Source organism: Dermochelys coriacea, chromosome 1 (genome assembly GCF_009764565.3).
Source record: "Dermochelys coriacea isolate rDerCor1 chromosome 1, rDerCor1.pri.v4, whole genome shotgun sequence".
Classification (NCBI taxonomy): domain Eukaryota; kingdom Metazoa; phylum Chordata; order Testudines; family Dermochelyidae; genus Dermochelys; species Dermochelys coriacea.
In genome coordinates, this window is record NC_050068.2 from 300,615,053 (window position 1) to 300,639,460 (window position 24,408).

The following is a 24,408-nucleotide window of genomic DNA, read 5'->3' on the forward strand; positions in this document are numbered from 1 at the left end:
TCATGAGGATTAATAATTGCAGATGTGAATGATGTGAATGTCTGAGTATGGAAAAGGGTCACAGATTCACAATTCTAAAAATTCTAAATAAGGCTATTAATGCAGATATGGACTATGATTAAATTATGTCTCCTCTTGCAGAGATAAGAGGGAGCTGTTCTTGCTCGCTGCATAATAGTACGTCTCCACAGAAACAAATGAGAATTGTTCCAACTCAAGAACTAAAAGGGTTTGATATTCATAATATCCCTGGGCAAATCATTTTGTCTGGCTGCAGCATCACTGGATGTGCAACTTGGAAAACAGCAGTAATGTACCTAGCATGTGACAGGTTCTTGCATGCCTGTTATATGCCCTGATCTTTTACAACTGGGAATACTGTGAGATGTAGTCCGGAGGGGCAGATGGGAGCTATAGCCATGAGGAACATGACTATGAGCAAGCAAGTGATTTACAGAAAACATTATATAAATTTCCTGTCTCTCAGGCAGGGACCAGCAGGCTGAGAAGCGTCTACTGGGAGCAGGAGATGCTGGAGAAGGGACTCCATGGTCAGGAAGAAGGGATTGAGCCTCTGACCCCACTCCTATCCCTGCCTTCTTGAGTTGTCCCTAGTAATTAGTTGACCCCCATTCCTTTTTTGGCCCCCATTCCTGCCTCTTTCCTTTTGTTTGTGTAGGGAGGCTTCTTCGGTAGAGACCTGCTTGGGCCTAATAAAGCTTGACCCAAACCCGACTCGACCACAGCTGACCTGAACCCAAGAGTGTCATAGCTGAACCCAAGAGTGTCATTTTCGTAGCTGACCTGACCTGAACTCAACACTTGTAGTTGAGTCTTGGCAGGTTTGGGTTGGCTGCAAGGTCAGGCATGCATAGGGAAGAGCCAGAGCTAGCAGAGCAGCATGGCCGGGAGCTGCAAACAGATTCACATGCTTTAGCCCTTCACAAAGCTGTCTTAATCTTCTTCCCCACAGCCACCTCAAGGAGCCTGGGGCTGCCCACAGCTCCCCAGTTTCCCAGACAGCCCCATCACTGTGCAGGCATGCCTCCTCCTCCCCTTTGCTGCCATCTCCTGCCTGACTCTGCTGTGGGGCTCCAGGGGCTGGGGCAGGGTTGGTGAGGTCACGGGCCCTGATGGTGGCAGGTACCCAGCTGCAGAGACCCTCAAACACCTCCTTCTCAGACTTCCTGAAGTGTTGCAGCAAGGACACCTTCTGTGCTGGCACCATGAAGTACTCCATGCCAGGCAGCTGGAGTGGAGTGTGGGGCAAGGGTGCTCAATGTGATGTCTTGGCTGGCTGTGCTAGGCCACTCTGCTCTCAGCTCAGCGACACCACATGTGTGTATCTCAAGGCAGGAAAAAGCTGGTGTGAGCGCAATGCTCCCTCCCCCGACTGCACCTTCTCTGTCAGCCACTGGCCCATGTAAACAAAGGACTACTTGCCATGGCCTTGTACTGCCACACTACCCCCAGGGTCACTTGGGACTGTCCAAGGTCCGCTTGGAGACTCGGGGCTAATTTTAAAGCCCAACCCAAGTATGTCAAGTCATTTTCATACTTGACCCAAACCTGACACTTGTAGTCGAGACAGGTTGCAAGGCAACACTCTTTTGGGGCCCTCCTGGACATTTGTTGAGTCAGAAAGAGAAGGGAAATAGGAGGGTAGGGCAACTTTGGTGTAGAATAAATATGAAATCAAAGAATTAGAGTCAGCTTAAGGTTGATTAAGGAAATATATGTGTTGTAAAGATAGACTGTGACTAGCAAGTAGAAGGAAGGCATTGAAAATAAGTTGTATGGCCAGAGGGAATGGAGTAGGGAAGATGTCTTATTCAAAAAATTAATGAGATAAGAGAAAGTTTCTAAAAAGGAGGTATCTGACTGATAGGGGTAACTGCAGATTGTTTTGAATAAAACAAAAATAATCCATTTTACAAGGATCCAGTATGGATATTCCCACTCCCCATACTAGTGTTATCTTAAAAGTAAAGACTTTGTGAACCCAGGTGCCATGGAAAAACTGTTGCTTAGCAAGAAGGCAGGGAATAGATAGGGAGGAAAGGCCTTGGGGAGAAACGAGGTTGTAAATCTTATTTGGATTAAGACTGGAAATAAGGATGAAATGTCTCAAATTGGTTTTTAGCTGAAGTTGGTAATTGCTGTTTGACATTGCTTGTTTGTTAAAGGATATAAAAAGTAAACTCTTAAAGGTTCATTGCTAATACATGCCTGACCATACTGGAGCTGACCAATATGGGTCTAAGCACCCCTGAGTTTAGCCTGTTTGTAAGTATCTTTATGAATGCTTATAAATGTTTTGTTACTGTGTGGCTGTGGTAAATTGTTTATTAGTTAGGCTTTTTAGGCATGTTTAGAGCAATTGTATAAATACCATTTGGCCTTTAGATTTAATAAAGGAATTTATGGTTAAATTAGTATTGTGGTAATACCCTGCATAAATAATAATAATTCCAACACTTGGTGTATGGCATAAAGTGAAATTGCATTAACTGCCAATTCAGATTTCGGCAACCAGTTCTCCTGGCAACTAGGAATCTTTTGTGCACCTCATTTTCTAAGGAACTTTCAAAAAATCTTAAGGCTGTTTTTAGTGACACTTCCCCCTGGGCCTAATTTCTCAAAAGTGATTAGTGGATTTTGAAGGTATTAGTTTTTTAGTGCCAATGTTGACACACTTTAGAGGAGCCTCAGCAATTTGAAAATCAGACAAATGTCTCAAGCTAGGAACAAAAAAATGGAAGGACTCAAAGTCACTAATCACTTGAAAATCTTGAGATTAGCTTTTAGTTATGTGAACCTTATATGCAAGTAACCGCAAAACCTTACCATCCCTTTTACTGTGGATTTACATTGTCTTCTCAGTGTACTAAAGTACCCTGCCAAGCTGGTGAGATCCAATTCCCCTTGAAGTCACTGGAAATCTTTCCATTGACCAACCACTAAACTGTGCCTGGTTTGCTTGTAGATACCAAGAAGGGAGATGAGGGTGCAAGGATTTTTCTTCTTCCCCACCCATACACTTACCCCTCTGTACAGCCCCCAAAAATGTGGCAGAGAAAAGAGAGGCATGAAGTGACTTGTTCAAGGTCGCATAGCAGAAGAATAGCAGAGCTAAGGATAGAACCTGTCTCATGACTCCCAGGCTGAAACTGTGATGCCCAATCTACTACTTCACACTGTCTCTGCAGTGCCTGAAGATCTAACTTCATGAAAATAATCCCCAGCAAGAAAGTTTTCTTGTGACTTTTCTGAAGAGGGAAAAGTTTAGTGCTCCTAGAAACATTTTTGGGAACTATTTTATCTGGGCCAATCACTGTGAAATCTAGATGCTGATATCTTCCTTAAAATGCTTCATTGAGATTCAGAATAATTGTATCCAGGATATCCCTTATCTCTAGGGCAGAAGCTATATATCTATTTAGATCTTCAAAAGCAAGACTTTTTGCAGCACAAAAATATAAAATAGTGGAAATGGTTTATTTCTCATTAGTTACCACAGTAGTCACGAATAATAGGAGAAGGGGCAGTTTTCCAGGTATTGCCTATATCTCCTGATGATATAGAGTGGTATTTCCTGTTTACTTGGAACAAACTTAAGTGTCTGAAGTGTGTAAAAATGTCTGCAAGCAGCCAATTTTAACATCTGGAGAGCTATGACATTTATAATACAACCATTTATTTCTAACATGGTTGGCATTCAGCAGGCTTCAGTCTGTTTGAGTTTAGATAAACATTATTGCAATAATGTTTGGAACTTTTGGAAAATAATACTTAGGCCCCACTTTCAACAAATTGGGATGCAGGCCACTTATTATGCACACATTTCTGACTTAGTTAGCATGATGTTTGATTTTATTGTGATGTAAAAGAGAGTTTCTTAATAAAAGAAATGTGTAGGATTAAATTTGATCAACACATCTGTGCCAGTATTCTAAATGTTGGTATAGCACTGCAGTACAATGAAACAATTAACAATAGTAATGCAATAAATTTACTTAAGCTGTAAGCAAACATTTACTGCTGCATTTTTCAACACATTCATCTGCTCTGGCAAAATAGCTAATTAGTTCAATAAATTAAAGGGAGAAGAAAAATAAAAATATTGCTGGCTAATTAACACATCCATGTTTTTCAAAAGTTAAAGCCCAGTGCTGTGCCTGTTGAAGTTTTGCCAATAACTTCAGCAGTCCAGGAGCAAACCTTTAAAAGATGGATTTCTATTTTTTGTGCTCTTGGGATATATTCTGTTAATGTAGCACACATATTTTATAACCATTGCATCTCATTTTAGACTGGAATTAACCATGTTGGCCATGTGAGAATCATCACATATATGGAAGGCTGGTAATGACTTCCTAAAATGCGTGTTATGCCCTCATCATTCTGCATTAATAGACCTCCTATAAGAAAGTTGCTTCAGAAGCACATAAAATATTTATGTACCATTCAGGAAGTTTTTTAAAATTAAAATTGACATGATAAGAGCAGGCAAGAAAGACTAGAAGTGTGTCAGCATGTGTTGGGGGAAGGGGAACAAGAGGAAAGAGTCAGGAATCTGAGATATAAAAGAATTAAGTTAAACAACTCGGGGGAAAAACTTAATAAAGAGAATGGATCCTCAATGTACAGATTTTCAGGCTATAATTTCATTTGTTAGCTTTGTTTCCAACAACAAACTACTCACGCTTCTGCCCTATGTGTTTTGATATCAGCAGAATTTATTGGAATAACAGCAGAAGAGAGCAGCAGGCAGGAGAAGTCTAGATTGAAAGCAGCTTCTACATAGAATTAACAGACCTGCAAGTAGCATTCCTTGCCATATGCAAAAATAGCATCAGGAAGTCTTTCACCTAAGAAACAACAGCTGATTGATTTAAAAATAATTTGTTTTTAAAATTAATACTAATTTATAAAAGAGCATCTAAAACATTAGGTCAAAATTTTTAATGGAGGGATTTTAATGGACAGATTTGAGTCTGAAAATGCACATTCCTGGTCCTGGTGCTAGCAAATCTCCACATCTGCGTATTCCATTTTTGCAGTTGTGTATGCTGATGGGGATCTGTGCATGCAAACAATAGTCAGGTGCACAGGGATCTGCTTTACATATGCAAATACAGTTTTTTGTGGGCATTTGTGTCCTTTCTTAGTAATCTTGTACTGATTAGCTTGTGGAATGGGAAAGTGATCTAGCTGGTGAAGAGGATTTACAGTCCCACTCGTAGAAACATATTGGAAGTTAGATAGTTTTGGAGCAGCTTTCAGCTAGTTAGGTGTCAGCTTTCATCCAAGCTATTCGATAAGATGTTTCACAGATAAAATGACAACATTGATATTAAATTTTGTTAATGTTTAGATAAACTGCATGACAGATGAATGTCTGACAGCCAACAAGCTTTTGAAAGGCTGGTTATTGTGTCCTGGTAAGCTTTTTAAAGTACAAATTAACCAGTCATAAAATTTCTTATATAAAAAGTAGAGATTAAAAAACTAACAAAATCTTCCAGCCAAATTTATGAATTTGCATTTTTCTGATTAGTTCTCAGCAGCATTACAGAGTCAAGATACCCTGTGTCACATCTTCAAGAATCCAAGGTACAAATTTAATAATTGCAGTAATGGATCAAACCAGAAAAGCCATTTAAGTAGGTTTTGGTAATACATGCAAGTTTATCCCTAATCAGACCATACATTAGTCAGCATGAATAGAAAACCATGATCTTTATCCATTGACATCCTAGCTTTCAGAGGGATAACTTAAGATGAAGCCAACAGAATTGTGATTAACTATCTCAGTTTCGGTGAATGTTACACCAAATATTTTCCTGCCTTCCCTTCTCCTGCCACAACCACAACAAATGAATCAGACCTTTTTTAACCAACCTCCTCCATCTTCCCAACATATTGCAATATTGCTCCAGTCTCTTGACCAAGGGATCATTGAAGGGAGACAGTTTTGAAAGACAGTCTCCAGGGCAATCCACTAAGTCCATCTTACCAATGTAGTTGCTCTCCCAAATCCCAACCTTTCCTAGTCATACTGGGAAGAAATTAATGTAATGTAATGTAAAATTAATGAAATGGTAAGCAAAATTAAAAATACAGCCACTTGGTGAAGTGCCACATCCAATGGTTATTAAGTTACCGAAGTGTGTGTGACACCTGACCTGACTTGACCTACTTGATATGATGACAAGAACTGTAGCTAGTAAAATGTGCTGTAGATTCAGCTTATCTACTTTTTTCCTGGCACCTGTCTGAGACTAATGCACTATAAAGCTCAGGTTGATGGCACAAGTGCTCAGATATCCATGAAACAAAGACATTACTTCTTGTAAAACGGATATTTGTATACATTCAACCTGACATAAGTAACAGTAAATCAGTCCCCAAATGAATTACCAAAGATAATAAATGTACTTGGCCACTGCCTGCCAGAATTGCAAGATGCAGGAGGTCAGAGATGGAGAAAAAAAATTTCCAGCAGATTTGCCCACCCAAATCAGAATTAGATTCCAGAGAAAGTGCTTATTTTCCCATCTGGATTGAAGGCAGCAATCAAAATGCAGCCCGTGTTCTCTCACAGACAACTAGTTGAAAATGACTTATACTGACATGGGATGACTCTTCTGATAACATGGGATAAGCTCAGCCAACTAGGGATACAATAGAAATACCATGTGATTTGTCCCATATGACCTATCCTATTGAAGCCAGTATGAACTCTAAATATATTGGCCTAAATTTTCAAAAGTAACTAGTGATATTGGTTGCCTCAAAATTCCTTGGTCATTCCTACTGCACTACCATAAAAAGCATGATAGCGTATGTAGATCCCATATGAAAATTGTAACAATTATCTTTTGACCCCACACCACTGTAGGGAAATCACTACATAGTTATAAAGGACCAGGGCACAGGCAAATCACTACATAGTTATAAAGGACCAGGGCATAGGCTGTCTGTACTAGCAGTCCTGTGAGCCACCAGGGGTTGGAGGAATCACAAGGTTAGGTCACATAAATAAGAGTCAGGATCAGAGTCAGGTCAGGGTCAAAAACCAGAAGCAGTACTGGGCTAGAATCATGGTCAAAGTCAGGCTGGAGTCAGAGAAAAGGCAAAATCTGTCATTGTAGCAGGCCAAGATCTGTCTGGCTAAGGTTGCTAGTCTGTCACCAGAGGTCATGGAAGTCAGGGCTTCCGTGACTTTGTGGGACCTCCATGACTCATGCAGAAGGTGGTGCGGCTGGCCCAAGGGCCACCTGATTAGCTTGGGCAGCCCCTGGGCTGGCAGTCTTGGGCCACTGTGCCCCTTCTTCCCCCCAGAAGCAGCAGGAGTTTGGATGTGGGAGGGGGCTCAGGCCTGGGGCAGGGGGTTGCAGTGTGGGAGTGGGTGAGAGCTCTGGCAGCGCTTATCTCGGGGGCTCCCCAAAAGTGGCAACATGTTCCTCAGCTCATAGGCGGAGGTGCAGCCAGGGGGGGCTCTGCATGCTGCCCCTACCCCATTGTCTGGTCACGCCTCCGCCTAGGAGCCAAGGACATGTTGCTGCTTCTGGGGAGCCAGGTAGGGAGCTTACCAGCCCCCACCCCCACAGCAGCAACAGGGCTCTTGAGCTGTGTGCCATAGGCCACCCCCCAGACCAACCCCCCGAACACCCACGGTTCCCTGGGCCGCCCCACAGCACCCAAGATTTAGTCAGGGATATATAGGACAAGTCATAGACAGGTCACAAACCGTGAATTTTTGTTTACTGCCCGGGACCGGTCCATGACTTTTACTAAAAATACCTGCAACTAAAATGTAGCCTTATGTATGGCTACCCAGATAACTTCCTGGGACAACCCATGGACTTAAGTAGGTGCACTTGGTCAATCAAAGGGCCACCGGGGATTGTCATTTTGGGTTTCATGGGAAGCACTTCCTGCAGTGTCTACTCCTCATAGTACTCCCTGGCTGTATCTATATGTGGCCTTCTGGTGGTACTGTGAAAATAGCAGCAAACTCAGGTTTTACAGGCCTAAATTCTAAGCCCCATGTCCTTATAATTTTTTTGAAAAAATATAACATAATTCAGCAAACTATTCTGAGTTACCCTTCATGTGTAGGGATATATAGGCACCAAAGTTGCATCCATAAAATAAATGTGAGGAAATGAACAATTACAAACATAAATAGGGACTTGCACATTCAGGTAGTGTTTTTGCACATACAAATGCAATTTTTACATGTTCAGTTACCTGGTTTTGCCTCCAATTACACATTTTGTTAGCACAACTTAGACCTCTATGTTTGAAAAATGTCCCTTAATGTATGTTATCTTAGTCTCTGCTAACTTTAACTTTACTCAGGAATTCCACTGATGAGGCTAAAGTTAATCATGTGGGCATATGTTTGTGGGATCAAGCCTAATTGATTTAATTTAGTACCATTTTTGTCAAATCTAATGATAGAACCTTTTTTCTATGTCCCCCATAGAATACAAACTAATAATTAATTTAGTCAGCCACTAGGTGTCATTTGTTTTTCATACAAATATAGCAGAATGCAAATTTCTTATCTGTTAAAGGGTACTGGTTATAAAATACAAGGATCCTTATGCTGCTTCTTCTTCATATGTAAATGTAGAGCAACAATTATAATTTTACATTTAGATGGTTAAGCCAGATAATTGCATCTGGAATAGCAGAGTGTATTGTTGTGATGTCTCCTTCGTATTTGTGAATTGGTGATTGAGTTATTATATGTTCAATGGTCTGTTCTTGGTGACCACAGTTGCACATTGAGAGCCTTTAATTTTCCATTTTTGCAGCAAATATCTGCATCTGCCATGGTTTGTGCAGATACCCTTTAGGGTTGCCCATGAACTTTGTGGAAGATCGAAGCCAGGGATCTTCTGCATCGGGTCTTTCACAAGGTGTTTAGTTGTGACTTCTTGAGAACTCCATTCAGCTTTCCCATCTTCATCATGGTTGAAGTTGCATTGTTGAAGTTTAAATGCCTGGGTCCAAAAGGGCTTAAGTGACTTCAAGTGGTGGTGAGGGACATTGCTAAGGTCCTGGTGGAATGGAGAAGTTAATTTTCCATGATCCTCTGGAATTCCCAAAGCGTTGTGGCATGGCAGTAAATGGATAGGGGAGCAATGTGCCATAGCACAAATTTCCTCTGGAACCTGACCTTGACATGCGTTACAAGGGCCAAAACTTGGTCTTAACAACTGTGTTTAGGCTGGAATCCTGCTTGTTCTTTGGGGATCACTGACTCAATGAGAGGACCGATTATCCGGAGAGATTATCCAGGAGTTTGTAGGCAGTGCACAGGAGTGATATCGGCCTATAACTTCCCAGGTCATTGGTTGGCTTGCCCAATTTGAGTATGGAAATTACTATCAGCTCCCGCCAGGTTTTTGGGTTGCATCCAGAATCCATGGTTTTGGTGTACAGTGTCACCAGCCATTGGAGTCCCCTAGGGCTTAGTTGATGAAGAAATTCCAAGGGGATACTATCTCTGCTGGCTACTTTCCCTTTCTTCAATGCAGCTATTATACATGATATGTAAGCAGAGTCAGGATGAGCTCTACCATGACATCTGGTGGTGAGTTGTGGTGGGTTGTGGAAAAGAACTTCAGGGGCTGATCTCATTTGCATAGGTACACCCACCCTGCCTAGACGGTCACTTTGGCTGCTGTAAGAGCCCCAGTTTCTCTGTTATTGGGGCAGAAATTTTATTATCTTTATTATCTTTATTTATATTTATAAACTTTATTATCCTGATTATGTGAATCAAGGACAGTGGAACTGTACTTGGCCTTTTGTTATGATGGAGGGACTCGCCATCAACTAAGCAGCACTCGCTAGGCAAGGGTCATGGGTTCCAAAACCCAGTGAATTGAGAGAGGCTGGGGATAAGTATTAGTACCTGGTGGTGAGGGCCTGAAAAACCAATTGCACACTCTCCACTGTGGAATATCGGAGCTAATTTTGATTCTATTAGGAGTCTAGTTACAGACTGCTGAGCTGAATTCACATTGGGCCAATGGTGCACCAGCACTGAGGCTCTTCTACTACAAGCTGAAATTGCTAAAGAGCTAAAATTATTAAGAGTTGAAATCACTGAGTGCTGTGTTAAGTGGGGGGGGGGGGGGGCTGAAGATCTATTGTGGGATGGCTGGCAGAGCAGGGCGGAGCGGAGCAGTTCGTGGGATGACTGGAGCGGCTCACAGGATGGCCGGTGGAGCGGAGCAGAGTGGAGTGGTGAGTGGAGCAGTTTGTGGGATGGCTGGAGCAGCTCACGGGACAGATGGTGGAGCGGAGCAGAGTGGCTGGCGAAGTGAGCGATTTGTGGAGCGGCTGGCAGAGCAGAGCGGAGCCCCGTGGAGAGGCGGGGCAGTCGTCTTTGGACCACGTAAGGTACTCCTTAACCCTCCCACCATTTTCACCCAGGCTGGGAGGTAAAACTCTGCAGATAAACTTTTGAACTCTGGGGCTGCACTGACCAGGGACAGAGACTTTTGGGTTGTTGGACTTTGGGTGACTTTTGGGTTGCTGGACTCAAGAATCAAAGGGAAAGGACACAGCCCAATTTGCTGTTGGTGGTGGTTCCTCAACATAATTTGAACAAGGACTTTCAAAAGCTCTTGTCATGTTTCAAGATGATGATCAAATTATTCAACAACACAAATATTAGCTCTTTTACAGCATCTCTGTTGCAGAATATGTATAAATATGAGTGGATTAGGGTGAGAAAGTATACATTTTTAAAATTTATTTTGGGAAATATCATGGCCCATCTGAGTCCATGGGTGTCTCACAAGGTGAGCTTTACTAATTTTCAGTGGTTTTATTAATATCTAACTCACTATGGCTGGCCTGGATCTTGCAATCCACAAAATAAATCAAATCTCTCACTGGCATAAACAAACAGTGCAGTCAGAATCAGGCTGTGACCAAGCCTGGCTGTTTAGACTAAGACAGAGGGAGACTCCTTCCTTCCCTTTCCTGGCTTCAGCCAGAATACCATCTGATAGAAGCAGTCAGCCATTTTTACCTGGCCTCCTGAGCCCTGATTGGCCTCTGGAAGCTCCCGACCGTTCTAGCCACTGGAGGACTAAGTCTTGCAGGTTCCATGAGCAGCTGACCCTGGGAGGCAGCCCCTGGAGGTCCAAACTTTCTGCCATTCTTTTCTTAAAGAGCTGCTTCCCAGAGCCAGTGCACCAAGGCAGCAGGGTCTTCGGCAGGGGGTATCAAATGCCTGGCATACCCAGTCATCAGAACAAATATTTATTTTAGGTTTTATACATTATTTATATTTTATGCTCTTCAGAGCTGTGGCATAAGAGCTTGATCAATTGCATTTAAAAATACACAAGAAAAGTACTATATAATAATAATTAATAATGCAAAAATCTCCATGCAATCTCTCGGCCAATAACTGGACAGACTGTAATAGTAACCCTTCATTAAGGGTCAAGAAGCAGTACCAATTTTTCAAGCTTTTCTGTACAACCATTTAACTAAAATTAAATATAATAAAAATATAATCAGTGAAGCATAACAATTCATATACTGTATATTCTGTAATCTCTGATCACAGCAGGGATGATAATTGTCTAGTTGCCTTTTAAAATAATATGCTTTTTAAATTAGAAAGACAGGTTTTATGATAATGTGAGCAGATATTTTCCCAAACATCATACCTTTTTAAGCTATAAACAACTGACTGTGCTAACATTCTGCTAAAGATTAACATAGTAAACTCCTAATATATTATTTTCTCGGTTGATCATATCTTGCTCTTGTGTGGAATCAAATATTAATGAGCCTCCTTTGACCCACAAAATCACCTTCACTCTAATCTTTGACAAACTGTTATGCTGTCCTCATAAATGTGTACTAAGAAGTTTAAATCTCTGCAATACTTATAAATTGTAACTAACAATTGCTTTTCTTTTCTTTTCTTTTCTTGATCAGATTCTTTAATACAAAATCCAAAACAAGTGCTATGTTTTTACTTGTGCAAAACATATAGGTATGATTGCCAGAGGATATTGTGAAGGCCAACACTATAACGGGGTTAAAAAAAGAACTAGGTAAGTTCATGGAGGATAGGCCCATCAATGGCTATTAGTCAGGATGGGCAGGGATGATGTCCCTGGCCTCTGTTTTCTAGAAGCTGGGAATGGGTGACAGAGGATGAATCACTTGATGATTACTTGTTTTGTTCATTCCCTCTGGGGCATCTGGCATTGGCCACTGTCAGAAGACAGGATACTGGGCTACATGGACCTTTGGTCTGACCCAGTATGGCCATTCTTATGATATAGAAAGTATTTTTTCAAGGAGTCCCATTATGCTACACAAGGATTAAAACCTAAATAACAGAAAGTCTGAATCTTTTCTCATGGAAAAATTCTGCAAGAAGTGCGATGAAGCTCACATCATTGAGCTTCCTGTATTCTTGCCACAAGAAGAAAGAATTTGTAGTCTAATGGTGAGGGGTGGCTGTGGGTTGGAGAAACTAAAGAGACTAGATAGTGTGAGAAAAAGAGCAAGAATCTGGAGAATCCCAGAATTGCCGTGTCAAAAGATGGTCCCTTCCTGGGTTTCCCCCCCACTCGTTTAGGCATGTTGCTACTGAACCCATCCCTTTGTGCCTGCATCTTCTGCTCTTGCCTTGTAGGGGGATAGAGGGCATTAAGGAGGAGATAATACAGTTCAGAGCAACTTTAACTCCTTGCAGATAACTGCTCAGAAATTTGGCAGTCTCTCAAAAGGGCAAGTCACAAACAGTGTCTGCTCCCTGGTTCTATTCCCTAGTCATGATGTCCAAAACATGCAATAGTCGAATACAGAGGCTTCTGCAGGGTCATGTAGAGCAGGTTACCCACATCTGTTGATTTATGAATGTTTCGCCATTAGTAGATGCTGTTTAATATCCTCCTCAGTTGCTGTTGGAGTAGAAAGTATTTGACACTTTTACATGACATGAACTCCTCATCTAGTTTCCTCCCTGTTGTCCATAACCCTATTGGTGATAGAGTTTTCACTGATGTCTTTAACTTCCCTAATCAGTTTCCTACATCTCTTAATTTCTAATCTATTTTCATTACCATCAACTTCCTCTGTTTTCCCATTTGTTTTATATTGATTTTTATTGCTGCTTTCACATGCTCTCTTAACCAGAATGTTATTGTTTTTATTATGCTGAAGTAGCATTTAAAAAAAAACTTGAGTAATTGTTGCTTTTTAGGCATAGAGTTAAATATTCCTAACAATTCTTGATTTTTGTTCATCCATCTCTGTTTACATTTTTTGATCTCAATCAGCTTTGCTTATAATCATTTTTAGCTTTGGAAATCAACCCTTCTAAAGCATCAATTGTGTGTGCATGCGCGCATGTGTGTGGACTGTATTCTCAGGGCATCGTGATCATTTGAACTAATTTTTAATTCAGCAATCAATTAATCATTTTCTATCAGAATGAGATCTAATATTCAATTAATCCATATTGAATGAGACACTTTAGTGTTTGAAAATGATGATTTATAATTTCTAGAAATTCCAGGGACATTTTACTACTGTAAGCATGAAACCTCCAGCATATGCCACCCTGCACCAGGTTTGAAATCTCTCATAATAATGCAGTTTTTCTTTCTTCACATTATAGTCTGATTTGGTGATCAGTTAGAGATTGCTCTGAGAACCCCATCTTGTGCTGTAGCAGTATGATCAGTATTCTGTAAGCATTCAGAATCCCATGCTATAAGTTGCCAATAACTTGGAAACAAGAATTGAATCTTTGATTGTTGAATGCCAACCCTTCCTTATTTACCCATTTAATCCTCCCTAATTAGGTCATAGCCAGTGATATTAAGACTTCAGTCATGTGACTTCTCCCATCAGGTTTCAGCAGTACCAACTATGTCCATTGTTTTCTCATATGTGAGCATTGCCAATTCATCCTAACATTGGTATATATGAAATTAAAGAATTTATTCCTTTCCCCTCTCTTAACACAAATTCATTATGTTCATGCTGCTTTGAGTCAGAGTTACACATTTAGTATCTATCCTGTGTTGACCACTTAACACTCTTCCTGTTTTGTAATTAGTTTAATGCCGTCCTAACTAGTCTACCTAGGGTGTCACCAAGAGGCACTTAGCAGCGCACAGAATCAGGCCCCAGATGCCCAACCCAGCTTTCATTTAGTTTTAGGAATTTAGGAATTTTGCCATCAGCTTGAATGGGAGCAGAAATTGGCCTGAAATGTTTCACTTTTTAAAGCTGCAGTTAAAACAATGCATTTTTCATTGGCCTTACAAAACGGAGAAAATATTTCCCAGCGCACCTTATGAGGAAGAGAGGTTTGACTAATTCTCCAAAGGACTGGTCAAGATCCCTGGTTCCCCAGATACAGATTTTTTTTTTGCTTTGTTTTTATTAAATTCAGCTCATTTTTGGAACAGTCTAAATCCTGTATCTGCCAAGAAATATAGAAAAAGACATTTAATTGTGTCATTATGGAAATACAATAGGTTCATGTTGACCAAACAGATTCAGACAGGTGAGAAGACTATGAGATTCCAACTTTGAACTCTCTCACTTCATGTAGTTTCTTTTCTAACACTTCCCCATTTCTTCTTTTAAGCAGGATATGTCAGGATAAGCCATTCACCCTGAAAAAAAAAGTATGATCAATTCTACCATCTCATATGTCTTTATTTCTTATGTTCTCTCTTAACCTTATATCAGTTAATTGTAATTGCATCTAAATACCTTTGAAAATCTGGCCCGAAGTGACTTAGATGTTTAAATTCTATTTTCAAAATTGATTTAGGCACTTTGGAGTTTGTCTCACTGAAAGTTAATGAGACTCAGGCTCCAAGTGTCTAAACCACTTTTGAAAATTTTACCTCTGATCACCACACATGCTAATTTACATTATTGTTTACTATGATCCTTTTTTCAACCTATTCTTTTTTAAAATTCTTAGAAAAATAAACTACTGAATGTGCTGTAGCTAAATCTAGATCCTGAATAATGAGCAAAGTTTGCAAAGTGGTATTGTAATTAGCTGTATTGGATTAAATTAGTTGATTTAAATTCTTAGAAATATTGAGCATAAAATTCCTAATAACTATAACACTATTGGCGTCAACCAAGTACTGTAGTGATGAAAAATATCGTTTTGAGATTTAAGAAAATTCATTCCTCTGCAGTTTTGAAATGGAACAGTGATTTTCTTTCAATTAATACAGATATCACACATTATCATCATCATCCCCATACACCACATTTTTACTTTATTTTAACTGAATGTCTTATGTAATCTTTTTTTATTGAATAAAACAGGATGAGATTATTTTTACCATCTAGACAAGCTCGACTATTATGAAATTAATCTCTCAAGTGGCAGATAGACAGTAAATGTACATATGAAAGAAATACTGTAGTTAATTTTAACAATTTTTAAGGCAAGTCAAGTTTTTGATAACACAAAGGAGAGAAACATTTTTACTCAGAGTGCTAGGTTAGCACATTTTTATCTTCAGAGTATAGGCCATTGACTAAGAGGTCATCAGTCTCGTATAGTATTTACAGTCAATATGTTGAAGGAATTAAAAACAATCCATTTTAGAGAGGTTTTATGTGTAGATGACCTAAATACAGGACTTTTATTTCTTCCAGGATACCAAATACTGCTTCCAAGGCTCTTGGCTGTCATGAGCACAAAAATACTACAGTGGGTAAAAGATTATATTAGTCATATAAGTTATTATATTGTAACTTGCAACAACTCAACAGACTTTATGCATATTGTATGTTGTGTGTCTATTGTCAGTACTGTACTGTATTGTGAACAATTTTATGAACACAAGTGCATTCCATGGGGTTATCCATGTTTTTGAACAAAAATTATCTGCAGCAGAAATTTTAAAACTCTGTAGTTAGAGAGGACTTATTCTCTTCATGTATAGAGAAATGTTACAAAATTATTACACTATTAGTTCCAGTAGAATACAGCACAAGTGCTATACAGGGTCTGAGCCAAAGCCACTGAGATCCACTCCAGTGTGCTTTGGATCAGGTCCCAAAAAGTGGCTAGTGAGTGACTGAATTGCCCTGGAGACAGTTGTAAAAACAGAGGTACCTTTGAACATTACACACCAACAGAATGAAAGGGAAAGCATTTTATTCTAGTTTAACCACAAGTCATTGTTATCCAGGAATTACTGGAAGAATTGTGATTATCTGTGTTATGCTGGAGGTCAAACTAGATGATAACAAGGCTTCCTTCTTGCCTTAACATTTATGAATCTTACTCTCCCTTCTAGAAAGAACTGCAAGCCCTCTGGTTTTATTGGCATCAACACATTGCAGAATTGGCCCTTAGTATGTCTGCCTTCAATTTTGAATTTTGCACTATGATGGAAGATATGTCTTCACAGGAGTTTCCTCTTAGAAAATGTCCCATTGGTATTTTCATCAGCATGAAAAATCTATTTTGGTTGCAGATATGGCTTCAGTGAATCTATGGGTGACACTGCACCCCATATTTGTCATAGTGGTATCATTGTGATATGATTGACATAGTTATGATGCATCTTGAACAAGATATGGCATGTAAGGTATCTATTCAAAAGTTATGATTTGCTGAATATGATTATCCTATTTGTCTGCATGTATCATTTTTGTATATGAAATTATGAATATTGACATGTATCTGTGTTTCAAATGTGGTTACACCTGGGTGACACCTACTAGGCAAGATACTTCCAGTCTAGACAGCTGGTTGTGAAGGGCCTATTTAAAGTAATGGTCCATTAAGGGAAACAACAGGTCTTAGGAGAAGCTTATCCCCAACCTGGTGAGCCTTCCTGAGATCACTACAGACAACCTATAGATAATGGCTGCTATGCTTCAGCAAGGCATGCAAGGGAATGTGACCAGACCACATGACACTAAATTCCATTTTGGTACCTGTATTTTTCCACAAACTGGGCTGGGAACTTAGCTTGGAACAAAGGGTTCCCGCCATATGGAAACATTATATAAGGTGGGGAGTGATATCATCTCTTGGCCTCACTCCCCACATAAGAGAACTCCTGGAAACACCTGAGGAACAAAGACTGAGGTGTGGAAAATGCCTGGGACCAGGCTAAAGGTGGACTTCTTGTATCATCAGTCAGGATGAAAGACAGACAGGATATGAATCAGCAATCTAGTATATTAGGCTTAGTTTGCATTTTTTGTTTATTTGCTAGGTAATCTCTTTTGATCTGTTTGCTATCATTTATAATCACTTAAAATCTATCTTTCTGTAGTTAATAAACTTGTTTTATGTTAACCAGTGTGTTTTGAAAGAAGTTGGGAAAATCTCAGCTCTGTAAACAAAGGCTTTTTACATCTTTCCCAGATCGAGGGGGAAGCAAATTAATTAATGAGCTTGCATTGTAAGGATTCATGTGCAGTGCAACATGGTATAATTCTGAGTTTATGCTTCAGTAGGGGTGCAAGGCTGGGGAGCTGGGAAATTGGCTGGTGTCTCCTATGTGTCCATAAGTGGCTGAGGTAAAGTACTCAGGTAACTTAGTTGGGTGTGTGGCACTACCTGTTGTCATGTTGGCTGATAACAGGACCTGGAGAGGCTGGCTGAATCACCAGCAGAGCAGTATGAGAGAGACATATGCAGCTGAATTGTTAAGGGTACAGCGGTTCCAGCAGCTCCTAGACTGAACCCCGGGGGTGACAACCCATCACAATATGATTTCATTACATTAAAGAGAATTTCACAGGAATCTTGGAGATTACCCAAACTGGGCATTAATACACATTTTTAGTAGCCAAAATGTCATGAACTTTTGTAAAAATTGTATTTGTAGCAAACATTTTGTGAAGTGTAAAAAGCAAATATATATTTCATACATCTCCCCTATGATCTTTCCCAGTTCATGAGATACGTACTGAAAATACCAGATAGTGGCATACGAGAATTGGTATATGTGGTGTCCTGGTTTCCATGTTGCATCATGCTTTACTCATCTTTCTGACTCCTTCTACAGTTTTAACAAGGGAATTTTTATCCCAAAGGTTGATCTTCTGTTGGGGAATCTTGCTATTGCAAATAGGCTCCAGTACCTCTAGTTGCACCTAAAGGAGGCTGTGTGATTTCTTTTCCCTGGCTAGCTTCTTGATAACCAATATGGAGGATAAGGAGTACAGTTGTGCGACTGGTTGGTGAATCTAACCATCAGTTTGGGGAGAATCTTCTCTTCTATTTTCAGCCTGCCCTGACCTTGGCATTTTCAGTGTGGGCTGCCCTAGGCGCCTTGGGTCACAGGCTGAAACTGGCTTCCGCTGAATCTGGCTTCCACTGAACCCTACGATAGAACTACCACAGACTTCGGTGAGAGCAGGATTTGGCTTTGTCTGTTAGTAGGAAAACAAGGGAATTGATGACTTCTTGGTTTTTTTCCCCTTCACTTCTGTTAAAAATAAGTCTTTGATAAATCCACATATTTGATGTACAGTAATTTTTAATCAGACCCCATAATTATTTTTAAGTCGTTAGCAATAGCCTCCATTATATTTTTCTGCATAATAAACATTTATTGTGCAGCTGCAGTATGTGGCTGTTTCTTTGAGAAAACGGCTTTTAAAGTTACAAAATGTCAAAATTTACTAAATGCATTTCTTTGTCTTGTAGTTTTGCTCATGGTAAAGTACTTACTCTCTCCCTTACCCAGACCATATGTGGCAGAAAACATTGTCTGCCTTAAGTGCAGCAGTTTTTCATTGTTTTTGATTTCCACTCATCTTTTTAGTTAGCAGAAATATTGGTAGTGTGCAGTGGAAAGAGGACCCAAACCAAAAGCTTTTTGTAGATGTCAACTAAAATTAATGTTGCAGTGAGAACATGTGATCTGTTTGATTATAATCCCAGACTGTCAGAAATGCTTGAGTAAAAAACCAGTGTCATTCATCCCCCAAAACATGAATTCTGGAGAATTAATAGATTTTTTATGAGATAGCATCTACACTAAGTTTAATCATAACAAGTTCATAGAACAGTAATTCCAACTGAAAGGTTTAGCTTTCACCTTTTTCTCTATGCGAGATTAGAAAAGTATATTTAAATCTGATTATATATGCAAACATTTCTGGAAGAGTACCCTGTATCATATCTCAGTCACACCATTCTCCTTGTACAGCACATGGAATTCTAAAGACAGATCAAAGAGCAACAAAAGATGTAAGAATTTAGGAATTTATGGAGGATTAAAATTTCCTCAGAGGTCGATTAAGCTATAAATGGTAACGTAAGGGACAAAAGAGCCAATAAAAAGTGTTAGAAATGTGCTGAGTTATCTTAGTGTATGTTAATATACCCGAGTGGGAATATATTAAATGATTTGTAACTTTTTCAGTCTTTATTATAAGTCTATGTAGAGAGTCAGAATAATATGATGGACTAAATGCTGTTTCTTTATGACTCAGATTACAGATTTATCACTGATGGTTAATCAGTGTTAGTGATGACTTGGTAATATGGGAACTTAGCAAATAACGAAGTATAGGAATGAAGGCTGAATAGTAAACTCCTACTGAACCAGAACAATATTACAAAAGATGCTACATAAAGAGGGTAACTGGGATCAGCCATTTACCTTATGGATAACATTCTATCATGGACTTCTGATTATTCATAGGGGAGTGCTTTCACTGACCCAGCAGGGTTAAATAAGGATCACAAGGAAGTGACGGTATATTTCTTACATGGCCATAGCATTAAACTTCTACCCACTCATGGGACCAGGCAGACTCTTACCTGCATGGTTCTAGACTAATATATTTTTGGAGTGCTTTTAAGGCTGTATCTGATAATCACAAAATATAGACTCCAAAAGGACTGTGATGTTTAACAACCACAAGTTCACCTGAGCAAAGTGGTCTATGAGCTGGTAAAACTCAAATGTCGCTGATCCAGATGACAATCATTTCAGCTATGATCAGACAAAGCCAGCATGTGTCATATAGATGTAGCTAATTATCCTGCCAGAAGGTGAGACCCCCACTGACCTCATACCATCTTCTCAATCATCTATAATGATAATAAAGAAATGACTGGCTGTTTCAGAAAATCAGCAAGATTTCTTCACAAGAACAGCAAATACTTCCCTACTGTATAACATGGAAGTATTTCCAAGCTTACTAATGCTCAGATTAAAAACTGGAATGCAGCTGCTAAATTAGGGCTAGATTGAGCCCACATGAAGTCCAGGAAATTTGATTTAGTTCACTGGAGAGGGAGTAATTTACATCACCCCATTTGGAAATACAGTTTACTGCACCCTTGCACTTGGTCAACTTTGCTGGTCAACACATAGGAAGGAAAGTCAGTGCTCTGGCACCACCCATTCCGCATCCTTCCTCACACACTGACAGGGAGAAATATCAGGCCTACAGTAGAGCTGTTTGAAATGTTTTCATTCAAAATATTCAAATAAATAAAATTGGATTTTTCAAACAGGTCCTGCATGAAGCCACTGTTCTTCCTGTACTACACATGGCCTAGGTAGACCTAACATTGCTGTGCATGGGATGGGGTAGGGAGGCTTTACTCACCCCTACTTCCCTGCATAGCCACATTAGGGCTAGTGAAAATCTAGCCCTAAATAAAATAAATAATCAAAGGGATATACTATAGAATGTCAGTTTCTACAGTTTCTGAGATGAGAAGGCTCTTGAAGTGGTAAATTTTTAAATTAAAGTATTATGGAACAGTTTACTTATCAAGTTCTTTTCCTGTTATTGAGGTTCAAGTGGGAATAGATGGGTTTCCACAGTAGCATTAGAGAATCCTTCTTTCAAAAGAATTCCTAAACTGTGTCTTCATGCGCCAACCAGCCTGTCTAAAAAACAGAATTTTAGTTCCAGTAGCAATGTATCAAGAGACTAAGTGTACAATTTTCAAAAATGCCTATGTGATTGAGGAGCCTAAATTCCATTTTCAAAAGCGATTTATGAATAATGTAATTTTTGAAAATGGGTCAGGCTCCTAAGTCACTTAGGCATTTGTTAACACTTTAACCCAGATGTTCACCACATCGCAATCTGTCAAATTTGCTTCATTGAATTGATCATGAGCCTCCACTTGTCTGCAAGAAAAATTACAGATCCTAATTGTTGCACCCACACTTTGCACTCTGTCCTGGCTTTTCCCCATATTTATCAAGGTTACCCGCACGTGACCTGATTGCAGGATTGGGGTATGCATGTGTAGCCTATAAGGCTAGCCTGCTGGCTTGCCTATATATCTTTTCTTATGGGTTTGATAATTTGTTTTATTGTAGTAGGTTTATCAATTTATATTAGAGCATTTTGGCTGTAACGCAACATACCAGCCACATCCTCGATGTTGAGCTGAGGCAAGTTAGCGTATATATACTCGAGACCTTTAGCCTATATAGGTGATGATGAGCTAAAGAATAGATTATGTTTGTGACCTTTAACATAGATAAGTGAGCAATTTAAAGCAAGTTGGTGTAGGCAGGGCCACCCAAGTTCATTCCCCTTTTTAGACTTAAGTGGTACACTACAAACATGGAAATAACTGGTTAGGCCAGAAATAACAGAGGTGAGAATGAGCTAATGGTCACAATGAATATGTCATTAATACACACAAACATGCCAGCCTATAGAGTAAGTGTACCCTGATATTTCTGTAGGTGAAGAAGTTAAGTCTGGACATGCAAGGAGGGCACCTAGTGTTCAGGTTCTATAAGAAGGGCAATCCATCATGTTGGATAAGTTCATTCATTGTTCAATTAGTTCATTATTTAGTTTTTCATAGTTAATTCTTAAGTAAATTCTAAGTTAGCTTCTATAGTCTTTCTATAGCTTTAGCTCTAGCTTCTACTAAGTTATTCACCTCCCACTCAAGATTTGAGAAACCTGAATCATTGGATTCTTTTGGCATGCCAGAGGCGAGGCTGGTCCTTTGTCTCTTACTACCAGCTTATCCAGAAAAGGTGTGAGTATGTTAATCAAGAAACCTTTATAATATATAATACCACATGTACTGCTACAATGATAATACTGTTTTTGTAATGGATTGATTATTCAATTACTATTTGATTACTAGTCCATTACTATTCCATTTATCTGAATAAAAGTTTTTAAGGCTGCATTTTGTTCTCAGTATACATATCCTTGTCATAAATCCTTAGGGTCCTTGCAAATTCTGTGTCGCCTGATTCTGGGACAAGAATCTTATTATCTTCTGATCAGATTAATTGGTGAGTATATAACCCAAATTATCTAAACAATTTTATTAACCTAAAATCAGGCAACAGCATGTATACTTTAGAAATTTTAACATTTAAGTGGGCAATTATGTGGTACCGCCAAAATGTAGAGGCCCCAGTGTGTGTTAGGGATACTAATTTTAAATACTTGAGCATGAACAGACATTAGATTATTTAAAGGACACACACAGATGTTTGCACATGCACATTTGATTGATGGGGTTTGAAAATTTCCCCCAAATATTTTAGGACTATTCTATTTCTCTGTGTATTCTTCAGTGCTTTGCAGTAGATTGGTATAAACCAGTCTGAAAGATATGATTTGACGTAAATTGGTTGTTTGGTGGTGGTATGTGGTTAGGCACAGATAATATTTGTCAGATTGTGAAGTACTTTGAGTCAGCAAAGCCCTCTGACAGCTGCTGAGCTATCTGAGATAACTTTAAAAGAAAATGATCATCACAAATACATTTCTGATGTGGGGCTTAAAATCTGCCTCCATTATACAAAGCTAGGAGAGAAGTTTATCTTTATCTTAGCACCTGGGAACCTCCAGAGCTAAACAATTCAAAGGAAAATCACAGTATTCCATGATTTGTATCAAATTTGTGGATTGAAAATAAAATGATCTCCTCCACGACATGGCCACACATCTGAAGAGAACGTTTAACACACCAAAGTTTAGTTTCATATGTTACCGTATGTAGGGCTTAACTGTGGCTTTTCCACAAGCCCAAAGTAAGGAGCTTCACATTGTTGATTGCCCTTTGAGCAGCCTGGGAGAGAGATTGTGTTTCAGGGCATCACACTCTCTTTCTTGGTTCCCCTAGTGTTTCAAAAAGGTGCTAAGCTCTGACGGGTCTTTACATAGCTCTGTATACATTCCCCAACATACTGGTGCAGCTATGGTACATTGAAGCAGATTTAGCCAAGGCCCCTCTCAGCCCTCACCCCATTCCATACCCATCCATCTGCTCCAGGGAGGATCTAACTGCCCTGGTCATCCTTCATACCGTCCCGCACTGCTACCCATGATGCAGCCAGCCAGAACAGGAACATGAGGAGGTGCCTTGTGCCCGCTGCTTCACTGCTGTCTTTCTTGCATAATCACAGGTTTCAGAGTAGCAGCCGTGTTAGTCTGTATTCGCAAAAAGAAAAGGAGTACTTGTGGCACCTTAGAGACTAACAAATTTATTAGAGCATAAGCTTTCGTGAGCTACAGCTCACTTCATCGGATGCATCCGATGAAGTGAGCTGTAGCTCACGAAAGCTTATGCTCTAATAAATTTGTTAGTCTCTAAGGTGCCACAAGTACTCCTTTTCTTTTTGCTGTCTTTCTATATTTCATTCTCTTTCAATTTGTTTTTCTAGGCACAGAGACATGAATCTGAAAGAAGTGCCCTGTAAAGATAGGTTGGGAAAAAAAAGTTATTCCATAGGTATTATTCCATTATTAATGTACAATAGCTTATTACTAATTACTCAGGAACCTGTGTACCATTCAGTGCATATAGTAATTCCCATTAACTTTTGTGCTCTGAAGAGACATTACAGACATTAAGATTTAAATATTTATTCCCTTTCCCCTTTTTTTCATGGGATTATAAATATAATAGGGACTATTGAATTACAAGTGATCCTGCATTTCTTGTGCAATGGCCTTTTTCAGAATCAGAACTTTTTGTGAATTTTGTTGTTTGTTTTTACAATGTTCTGTTTTCTTGTCAACACTGGAAAAAAAGTGATTTTTTTTTCAATTGTTAGTTTTTCAGTTTATATTTTTTACACCCCTTTTCTCCTTTCTCCCTTTTTCAGTACTGAAAAGGAAACAGAGGAAAAAGAGGGGAAACAATGCAGAAAGTAGACAAAAACTGAAGAAAAATATCCCAAACAGCAAAATTTGAGGAAAAAAAATGAAACCTCACAATTTTATATATACATTTTCCTAAAAGAGCTAAGTGCAAGCTCATTCCTTCTCAAAACCTGCAGAATGAAAATGACTTTGACATGTTCAAACTTTTTCTGCAAAATGTTTTCCCTTTCCTGACCAGCCCTGCTTCCAACTCCTTTGGGCTTCCATGAG

General features: G+C 39.4%; 1 long non-coding RNA gene across 1 annotated transcript in view; it reads left to right on the plus strand.

The window, feature by feature from the left end:
* LOC122456279 overlaps positions 1-23,748 on the plus strand; it is a 95,339-nt gene extending 71,591 nt beyond the window's left edge. The window contains exons 2-4 of the long non-coding RNA XR_006275089.1: positions 15,706-15,764; positions 22,248-22,316; positions 23,697-23,748. This is a non-coding gene — a long non-coding RNA (uncharacterized LOC122456279). The remainder of the gene's footprint in view (positions 1-15,705; positions 15,765-22,247; positions 22,317-23,696) is intronic.
* Positions 23,749-24,408: the final 660 nt, after the last annotated feature.